The sequence below is a fragment of the Bos indicus genome, chromosome X, assembly GCF_029378745.1.
Source record: "Bos indicus isolate NIAB-ARS_2022 breed Sahiwal x Tharparkar chromosome X, NIAB-ARS_B.indTharparkar_mat_pri_1.0, whole genome shotgun sequence".
NCBI classification, from domain to species: Eukaryota; Metazoa; Chordata; class Mammalia; order Artiodactyla; family Bovidae; genus Bos; species Bos indicus.
The window spans coordinates 41,171,045-41,179,775 of NC_091789.1; positions in this window are offsets into that span (position 1 = coordinate 41,171,045).

Here is an 8,731-nt window from a genome sequence, read left to right on the forward strand (position 1 = left end):
GGTGTTTTTCTTTCTGGCTTACTTCACTCTGTATAATAGGCTCCAGTTTCATCCACCTCATTAGAACTGATTCAAATGTATTCTTTTTAATGGCTGAGTAATACTCCATTGTGTATATGTACCACAGCTTTCTTATCCATTCATCTGCCGATGAGCATCTAGGTTGCTTCCATGTCCTGGCTATTATAAACAGTGCTGCGATGAACATGAGGGTACACGTGTCTCTTTCCCTTCTGGTTTCCTCAGTGAGTATGCCCAGTAGTGGGATTGCTGGATCATAAGGTAGTTCTATTTCCAGTTTTTTAAGGAATCTCCACACTGTTCTCCATAGTGGCTGTACTAGTTTGCATTCCCACCAACAGTGTAAGAGGGTTCCCTTTTCTTCACACCCTTTCCAGCATTTATTGCTTGTAGACTTTTGGATCACAGCCATTCTGACTGGCATGAAAATGTACCTCATAGTGGTTTTGATTTGCATTTCTCTGATAATGAGTGATGTTAAGCATCTTTTCATGTGTTTGTTAGCCATCTGTATGTCTTCTTTGGAGAAATGTCTATTTTGTTCTTTGGCCCATTTTTTAATTGGGTCATTTATTTTTCTGGAGTTGAGCTGTAGGAGTTGCTTGTATATTTTTGAGATTAGTTGTTTGTCAGTTGCTTCATTAGCTATTATTTTCTCCCATTCTGAAGGCTGCCTTTTCACCTTGCTAATAGTTTCCTTTGTTGTGCAGAATCTTTTAAGGTTAATTAGGTCCCATTTGTTTATTTTTGCTTTTATTTCCAATATTCTGGGAGATGGGTCATAGAGGATCCTGCTGTGATGTATGTTGGAGAGTGTTTTGCCTATGTTCTCCTCTAGTGTTATAGTTTCTGGTCTTACATTGAGATCTTTAATCCATTTTGAGTTTATTTTTGTGTATGGTGTTAGAAAGTGTTCTAGTTTCATTCTTTTATAAGTGATTGACCAGAATTCCCAGCACCACTTGTTAAAGAGATTGTCTTTAATCCATTGTATATTCTTGCCTCCTTTGTCAAAGATCAGGTGTCCATATGTGCGTGGATTTATCTCTGGGCTTTCTATTTTGTTCCATTGATCAATATTTCTGTCTTTGTGCCAGTACCACACTGTCTTGATAACTGTGGCTTTGTAGCCTGAAGTCAGGTAGGTGGATTCCTCCAATTCCATTCTTCTTTCTCAAGATAGCTCTGGCTATTCGAGGTTTTTTGTATTTCCATACAAATTGTGAAATTATTTGTTCTAGCTCTGTGAAGAATACTGTTGGTAGCTTGATAGGGATTGCATTGAATCTATAAATTGCTTTGGGTAGTATACTCATTTTCACTCTATTGATTCTTCCAATCCATGAACATGGTATATTTCTCCATCTATTAGTGTCCTCTTTAATTTCTTTCACCAGTGTTTTATTATTTTTTTTGTTTGAAAATATTTATTATATAACAAAACATAGATATTCTGGAAAACAATCAGATGAATGCACTTGAAAAGTTTTTTTTTTTTTTTAAGTCTCTCACTGTTTCCATTGTTTCCCCATCTATTTGAGAAACTAAAGAGCTATATATAGAAAACTATAGTTTTCTATATATAGCTCTTTAGTTTCTTTAGGTAGATATATTCCTAAGTATTTTATTCTTTTCGTTGCAATGGTGAATGGAATTGTTTCCTTAATTTCTCTTTCTGTTTTCTCATTATTAGAGTATAGGAATGCAAGGGATTTCTGTGTGTTGATTTTATATCCTGCTGTTTTACTATATTCATTGATTAGCTCTAGTAATTTTCTGGTGGAGTCTTTAGGGTTTTCTACGTAGAGGATCATGTCATCTGCAAACAGTGAGAGTTTTACTTCTTCTTTCCCAATTTGGATTCCTTTTATTTCTTTTTCTGCTCTGATTGCTGTGGCCAAAACTTCCAAAACTATGTTGAATAGTAATGGTGAAAGTGGGCACCCTTGTCTTGTTCCTGACTTTAGAGGAAATGCTTTCAATTTTTCACCATTGAGGATAATGTTTGCTGTGGGTTTGTCATATATAGCTTTTATTATATTGAGGTATGTTCCTTCTATTCCTGCTTTCTGGAGAGTTTTTATCATAAATGGATGTTGAATTTTGCCAATGACTTTCTCTGCATCTACTGAGATAATCATATGCTTTTTATTTTTCATTTTGTTAATGTGGTGTATTACATTGATTGATTTGCAGATATTGAAGAATCCTTGAATCCCTGTGATAAAGCCCACTTGGTCATGGTGTATGATCTTTTTAATAATTTGTTGGATTCTGATTGCTAGAATTTTGTTAAGGATTTTTGCATCTATGTTCATTAGTGATATTGGCCTGTAGTTTGCTTTTTTTGTGTGGCATCTTGGTCAGGTTTTGGTATTAGGGTGATGGTGGGCTCATAGAATGAGTTTGGAAGTTTACCTTCCTCTGCAATTTTCTGGAAGAGTTTGATCAGGATAGGTGTTAGCTCTTCTCTAAATTTTTGGTAGAATTCAGCTGTGAAGCCGTCTGGACCTGGGCTTTTGTTTGCTGGAAGATTTTTGATTACAGTTTCAATTTCCGTGCTTGTGATGGGTCTGTTAAGATTTTCTATTTCTTCCTGGTCCAGTTTGGAAAATTGTACTTTTCTAAGAATTTGTCCATTTCTTCCAAGTTGTCCATTTTATTGGCATATAATTGTTGATAGTAGTCTCTTAGGATCCTTTGTATTTCTGTGTTTTCTGTTGTGATCTCTCCATTTTCATTTCTAATTTTATTGATTTGATTTTTCTCCCTTTGTTTCTTGATGAGTCTGGCTAATGGTTTGTCAATTTCATTTATCCTTTAAAAGAACCAGCTTTTGGCTTTGTTAATTTTTGCTATGGTCTCTTTTGTTTCTATTGCATTTATTTCTGCCCTAATTTTTAAGATTTCTTTCCTTCTACTAACCCTGGGGTTCTTCATTTCTTCCTTTTCTAGTTGCTTTAGGTGTAGAGTTAGGTTATTTATTTGACTTTTTTCTTGTTTCTTGAGCTATGCCTGTATTGCTATGAACTTTCCCCTTAGGACTGCTTTTACCGTGTTCCAAAGGTTTTGGGTTATTGTGTTTTCATTTTCATTCGTTTCTATGCAAATTTTGATTTCTTTTTTGATTTCTTCTGTGATTTGTTGGTTATTCAGCAGTGTGTTGTTCAGCCTCCATATGTTTGCATTTTTAATAGTTTTTCTCCTGTAATTGAGATCTAATCTTACTGCATTGTGGTCAGAAAAGATGCTTGAAATGATTTCTATTTTTTTGAATTTACCAAGGCTAGATTTATGGCCCAGGATGTGATCTATCTTGGAGAAGGTTCCATGTGTGCTTAAGAAAAAGGTGAAATTCATTATTTTGGGATGAAATGTCCTATAGATATCAATTAGGTCTAACTGGTCTACTGTATCATGTAAAGTTTTTGTTTCCTTGTTAATTTTCTGTTTAGTTGATCTAATCATAGGTGTGAGTGGGGTATTAAAGTCTCCCACTATTATTGTGTTATTGTTAATTTCTCCTTTCATACTTGTTAGCATTTGTATTACATATTGTGGTGCTCCCGTGTTGGGTGCATATATATTTATAATTGTTATATCTCCTTCTTGGATTGATCCTTTGATCATTATGTAGTGACCATCTTTGTCTCTTTTCACAGCCTTTGTTTTAAAGTCTATTTTATCTGATATAAGTATTGCTACTCCTGCTTTCTTTTGGTTCCTATTTGCATGGAAAATCTATTTCCAGCCCTTCACTTTCAGTCTGTATGTGTCCTCTGTTTTGAGGTGGGTCTGTTGTAGACAGCATATGTAGGGGTCTTGTTTTTGTATCCATTCATCCAGTCTTTGTCTTTTGGTTGGGGCATTCAATCCATTTACGTTTAAGGTAATTACTGATAAGTATGATCCCATTGCCATATACTTTATTGTTTTGGGTTCGATTTTATACACAATTTTTGTGTTTCCTGTCTAGAGAATGTCCTTTAGTATTTGTTAGAGAGCTAGTTTGATGGTGCTGAATTCTCTCAGCTTTTGCTTGTCTGAAAAGCTTTTGATTTCTCCCTCATATTTGAATGATATCCTTGCTGGGTACAATAATCTGGGCTGTAGGTTATTTTCTTTCATCACTTTAAGTATGTCTTGCCATTCCCTCCTAGCTTGAAGAGTTTCTATTGAAAGATCAGCTATTATCCTTATGGGAATTCCCTTGTGTGTGATTTGTTGTTTTTCCCTTGCTGCTTTTAATATTTGTTCTTTGTGTTTGATCTTTGTTAATTTGATTAATATGTGTCTTGGGGTGTTTTGCCTTGGGTTTATCCTGTTTGGGACTCTCTGGGTTTCTTGTACTTGGGTGATTATTTCCTTCCCCATTTTAGGGAAGTTTTCCAGTATTATCTCCTCAAGTATTTTCACATGGTCTTTCTTTTTGTCTTCTTCTTCTGGGACCCCTATGATTCGAACGTTGTAGCGTTTAATATTGTCCTGGAGGTCTCTGAGATTGTCCTCATTTCTTTTAATTTGTTTTTCTTTTACCCTCTCTGATTCATTTATTTCTACCATTCTCTCTTCTAGTTCACTAATCCTGTCTTCTGCCTCTGTTATTCTACTATTTGTTGCCTCCAGAGTGTTTTTAATTTCATTTATTACATTATTCATTATATATTGACTCTCTTTTATTTCTTCTAGGCCCTTGTTAAACCTTTCTTGCATCTTCTCAATCTTTGCCTCCAGGCTATTTATCTGTGTTTCCATTTTGATTTCAAGATTTTGGATCAATTTCACTATCATTATTCGGAATTCTTTATCAGGTAGATTCCCTATCTCTTCCTCTTTTGTTTGGTTTGGTGGGCATTTATCCTGTTCCTTTATCTGCTGGATATTCCTCTGTCTCTTCATCTTGTTTAAATTGCCGAGTTTGGGGTGTCCTTTCTGTATTCTGGCAGTTTGTGGAGTTCTCTTTATTGTGGCGTTTCCTCACTCTGTGTGGGTTTGTACAGGTGGCTTGTCAAGGTTTCTTGGTCAGGGAAGCTTGTGTCGGTGTTCTGCTGGGTGGAGCTGGATTTCTTCTCTCTGGAGTGCAGTGAAATGTCTAGTAATGAGTTATGGGATGTCTATGGTTTTGGGGTGACTTTGGGCTGCCTGTATCTTGGAGCTCAGGGCTGTGATCCTTGTTGCTGGAGAATTTGCTTGGTATGTCTTGCCCTGAAACTTGTTGGCCCTTGTGTGGTGCTTGGTTTCAGTGCAGGTATGGAGGTATTTGATGAGCTCCTGTCAATTAATGTTCCTTAGAGTCACGAGCTCCCTGGAGTCAGGGTTTGGACTTAAGCCTCCTGCTTCCAGTTATCAGTCTTATTTTTACAGTAGTTTCAGAGCTTCTCCTTCTATACAACACCATTGATAAAACATCTAAGTTAAAGATAAAAAGTTTCTCTACCGTGAGGGTCACCCAAAAATGTTCACAGCATTATATGGAGAAGAAAAGAGGGACGAGGGAGTTAGAGGTGACCCGAATGAGATGAGGTGGAATCAATCAGAGAGTGGGCTATCCAGTAATGTCTTCCTTATGTGCACTCCACAACTGGACCCCTCAGAGTTGTTCACGAAGTTATACAGAAAAGAGAAGAAAGAGGAAGGTGACAGAGGTGGCCAGGAGGATATAAGGGGGGAATGAAAAGGAGGGAGACAGATCCAGCCAGTAATCAGTTCCCTAAGTGTTGTCCACCGTCTGGAACACACAGAAATTCACAGAGTTGGGTAGAGTAGAGAGGGGTTAGGGAGGAGACACAGGCGACCTGGTGGAGAAAAAGGAGAGTCCAAAGGGAGAGAGAGCAGTTAAGCCAGTAATCTTGCTCCCTAGTGAAAAATGGGTACTGAAGATTGGGTTCTTAAAGGTACAAAATTGGTAACAAATACATAAAAGCAAAAATTAAAAATCTAGAGTAGAATTTGGAATTTCAAAAATACAACGTTAAAGAAAAGGAAAAGAAAGAGATAAAAAACGAACAAACAAAAACAAACAAGGTCGCAAAAATTATAAAGAAAATATAGGTACAAAATTGATAACTAATACCAAAAAGCAAAAGTTAAAAATCTAGAGTAGAGTTTGGAATTTCAAAAATACAATGTTAAAAAAAGAAGAAGAAAAAGAAAGAGAGATAGAAAAAAAAAAAAAAAAAACAAACAAACAAGAACAAACAACGTCGTATAAATTATAAAGAAAATACAGGTACAAAATTGATAACAAATACGAAAAAGCATAAATTAAAAATCTATAGTAGAGTTTTGAATTTCAGATATACAATGTTATTTAAAAGAAGAAGAGAAAGAAACAGAGAAAAAGAAAAAGAAAAAAGAAAAAAGGGTCACAGAAATTATAAAAAAAACTATAGGTACAAAATTGATAACAAATACCAAAAAGCTAAAATTAAAAATCTAGTGTAGAGTTTGGAATTTCAAAAATACAATGTTAAAGAAAAGAAGGGGGAAAAAAAAACAAGGTCAAAAAATTTATAAAATATATATATATTAACTTTGCTTTAAAAAAAATAGGGACTTCTTTTTTTTTGCAAAGTAATCGGTTATAAAAGTGAAAATTAGAGGAATAATAGAGGACTTAACATTTTTTTAATTAAAAAAATAAAAAGAAAGAAAGAAAGAATGACCGTATAAATAGTAAAAATATATCTAGGACTTTCTCAGGTTTTGTTGTGAGTATTGCGGGCTCAATTCATTTTTGGCTAGTTCCTTGGTCCGACTTATATTTCTCAAGATCTATAGGCCTCTTCCTATGTAGTTGGTACTAACCACAGGGTTTTAATCTATTGCCTGTAGCTTCCAAGGCGGTTCCCTCTGTTATAGCTTCTTCTGTTTGCTGGTCTCTTCAGTGTCTGGTTTCTGCCCTGACACAAAGGGGACGTTGGATGACACTTTTTTTTTTTTTTTTTTTAGGCTCACTTGTTCAGTCGCGCTGTGGGGAGGGAGGGAGGGGCGCTGCAAACAAATAACACTGGCGTGTGCTCGCAGTGCCTCAGCCACACTGGGTCTGCCCCCTGTTCACGGTGCGTGTAGCCTCCCTGCCCACGCTGCTCAGGCTCTAGGTTGCTCTGCTGGGAACCATCCGTGGCTGGCCCTGGGTTGCCTGCACTTCGCAGGTCCAAGCTGCTCAGGTTCAAGCACTCGGGTAGTTCTCAGAGGCGCAGACTCTCGGTTGGGCCTGCATTTTGTGCCCTTCCCAGATCCGAGCAGCTCAGGTGATGAGGTGTTTGGCGTGCGCGATTGCTGCAACTTATCGCCTCCCTGCCCCTCGGTTATCTAGGTGTGCACCGGCGCAATTTCTCAGGCAGATGTTGATTGTCTAGACCCCCAAGAAGTTTTAGTTAGCAAAGAAGCCTGCTTACAGTTTTATAGATAATATCTCTCTGGGGCTGCAATTGTCCCCTTCCGGCTCTGGCTGCCTATCACTGGAGGGGGATGGTCTGCCACCGGCTATCTCTGTTCAGTCCTTTGTTCCGTGCACAGGCCTGGCAGTGTCTTAGGTTAGGGCTGTCTTTTCGCGTGATAGATATCCCACAGTCTGGTTTGCTAGCCCAGATTATTTCACTCAGATAGCGCTCGGGGTATTCAGGCCAGATCCTTGCGATGCAGCCCGCGCAGTGCATCCCTGCCCAGCCCCTGCTTGCTAATGGTGGATGCAGGTGTCTGCGCTGCTTCTCCGCTGGGGGAGTTACCGTAGGGCTCGCAATATGCGGGTTTTAATTGTTTATTTATTTTTCCTCCCTGTTATGTTGCCCTCTGTGCTTCCAAGGCTCAGCACAGATTCGGCAGTGAGAAGGTTTCCTGGTGTTTGGAAACTTCTCTCTTTTTAAGACTCCCTTCCCAGAAAGGAACTCCGTCCCTCCCTCTTTTGTCTCTTTTTTTTGTGTCTTTTATATTTTTTCCTACCTCCTTTCGAAGACTTGGGTTGCTTTTCTGGGTGCCTGATGTCCTCTGCCGGCATTCAGAAGTTGTTTTGTGGAATTTACTCGGCGTTTAAATGTTCTTTTGATGAATTTGTGGGGGAGAAAGTGTTCTCCCCGTCCTACTCCTCCACCATCTTAGCTCCTCCCCCTTACGCCCTATTTTTAAAGATTTCTTTCCTTCTACTAACCCTGGGGTTCTTCATTTCTTCCTTTTCTAGTTGCTTCAGGTATAGAGTTGTGTTGTTTATTTGACTTTTCTCTTGTTTCTTGAGGTAAACCTGTATTGCTATGAACCTTCCCCTTAGCACTGCTTTTCCTGAGTCTCATAGGTTTTGGGTTGTTCTGTTTTAGTTTTCATTCCTTGTTATGCATATTTTGATTTCTTCTGTGATTTATTGGTTGTTCAGAAGCGTGTTCTTTAGCTTCCATATGTTTGTATTTTTAATTTTTTCCCTGTAATTGACATCTAATCTTACTGCATTGTGGTTAGAAAAGATGCTTGGAATGATTTCAATTTTTTGGAATTTACCAAGGCTAGATTTGTGGCCCAGGATGTGACCTGTCTTGGAGAACATTCCATGTGCGCTTGAGAAAAAGGTGAAATTCTTTGTTTTGGGGTGAAATGTCCTACAGATATCAATTAAGTCTAACTGGTCCATTATATCATTTAAGTTTATGTTTCCTTGCTAATTTTCTATTCAGTTGATCTATCCATAGGTTTGAGTGGGGTATTAAAGTCTCCCACTATT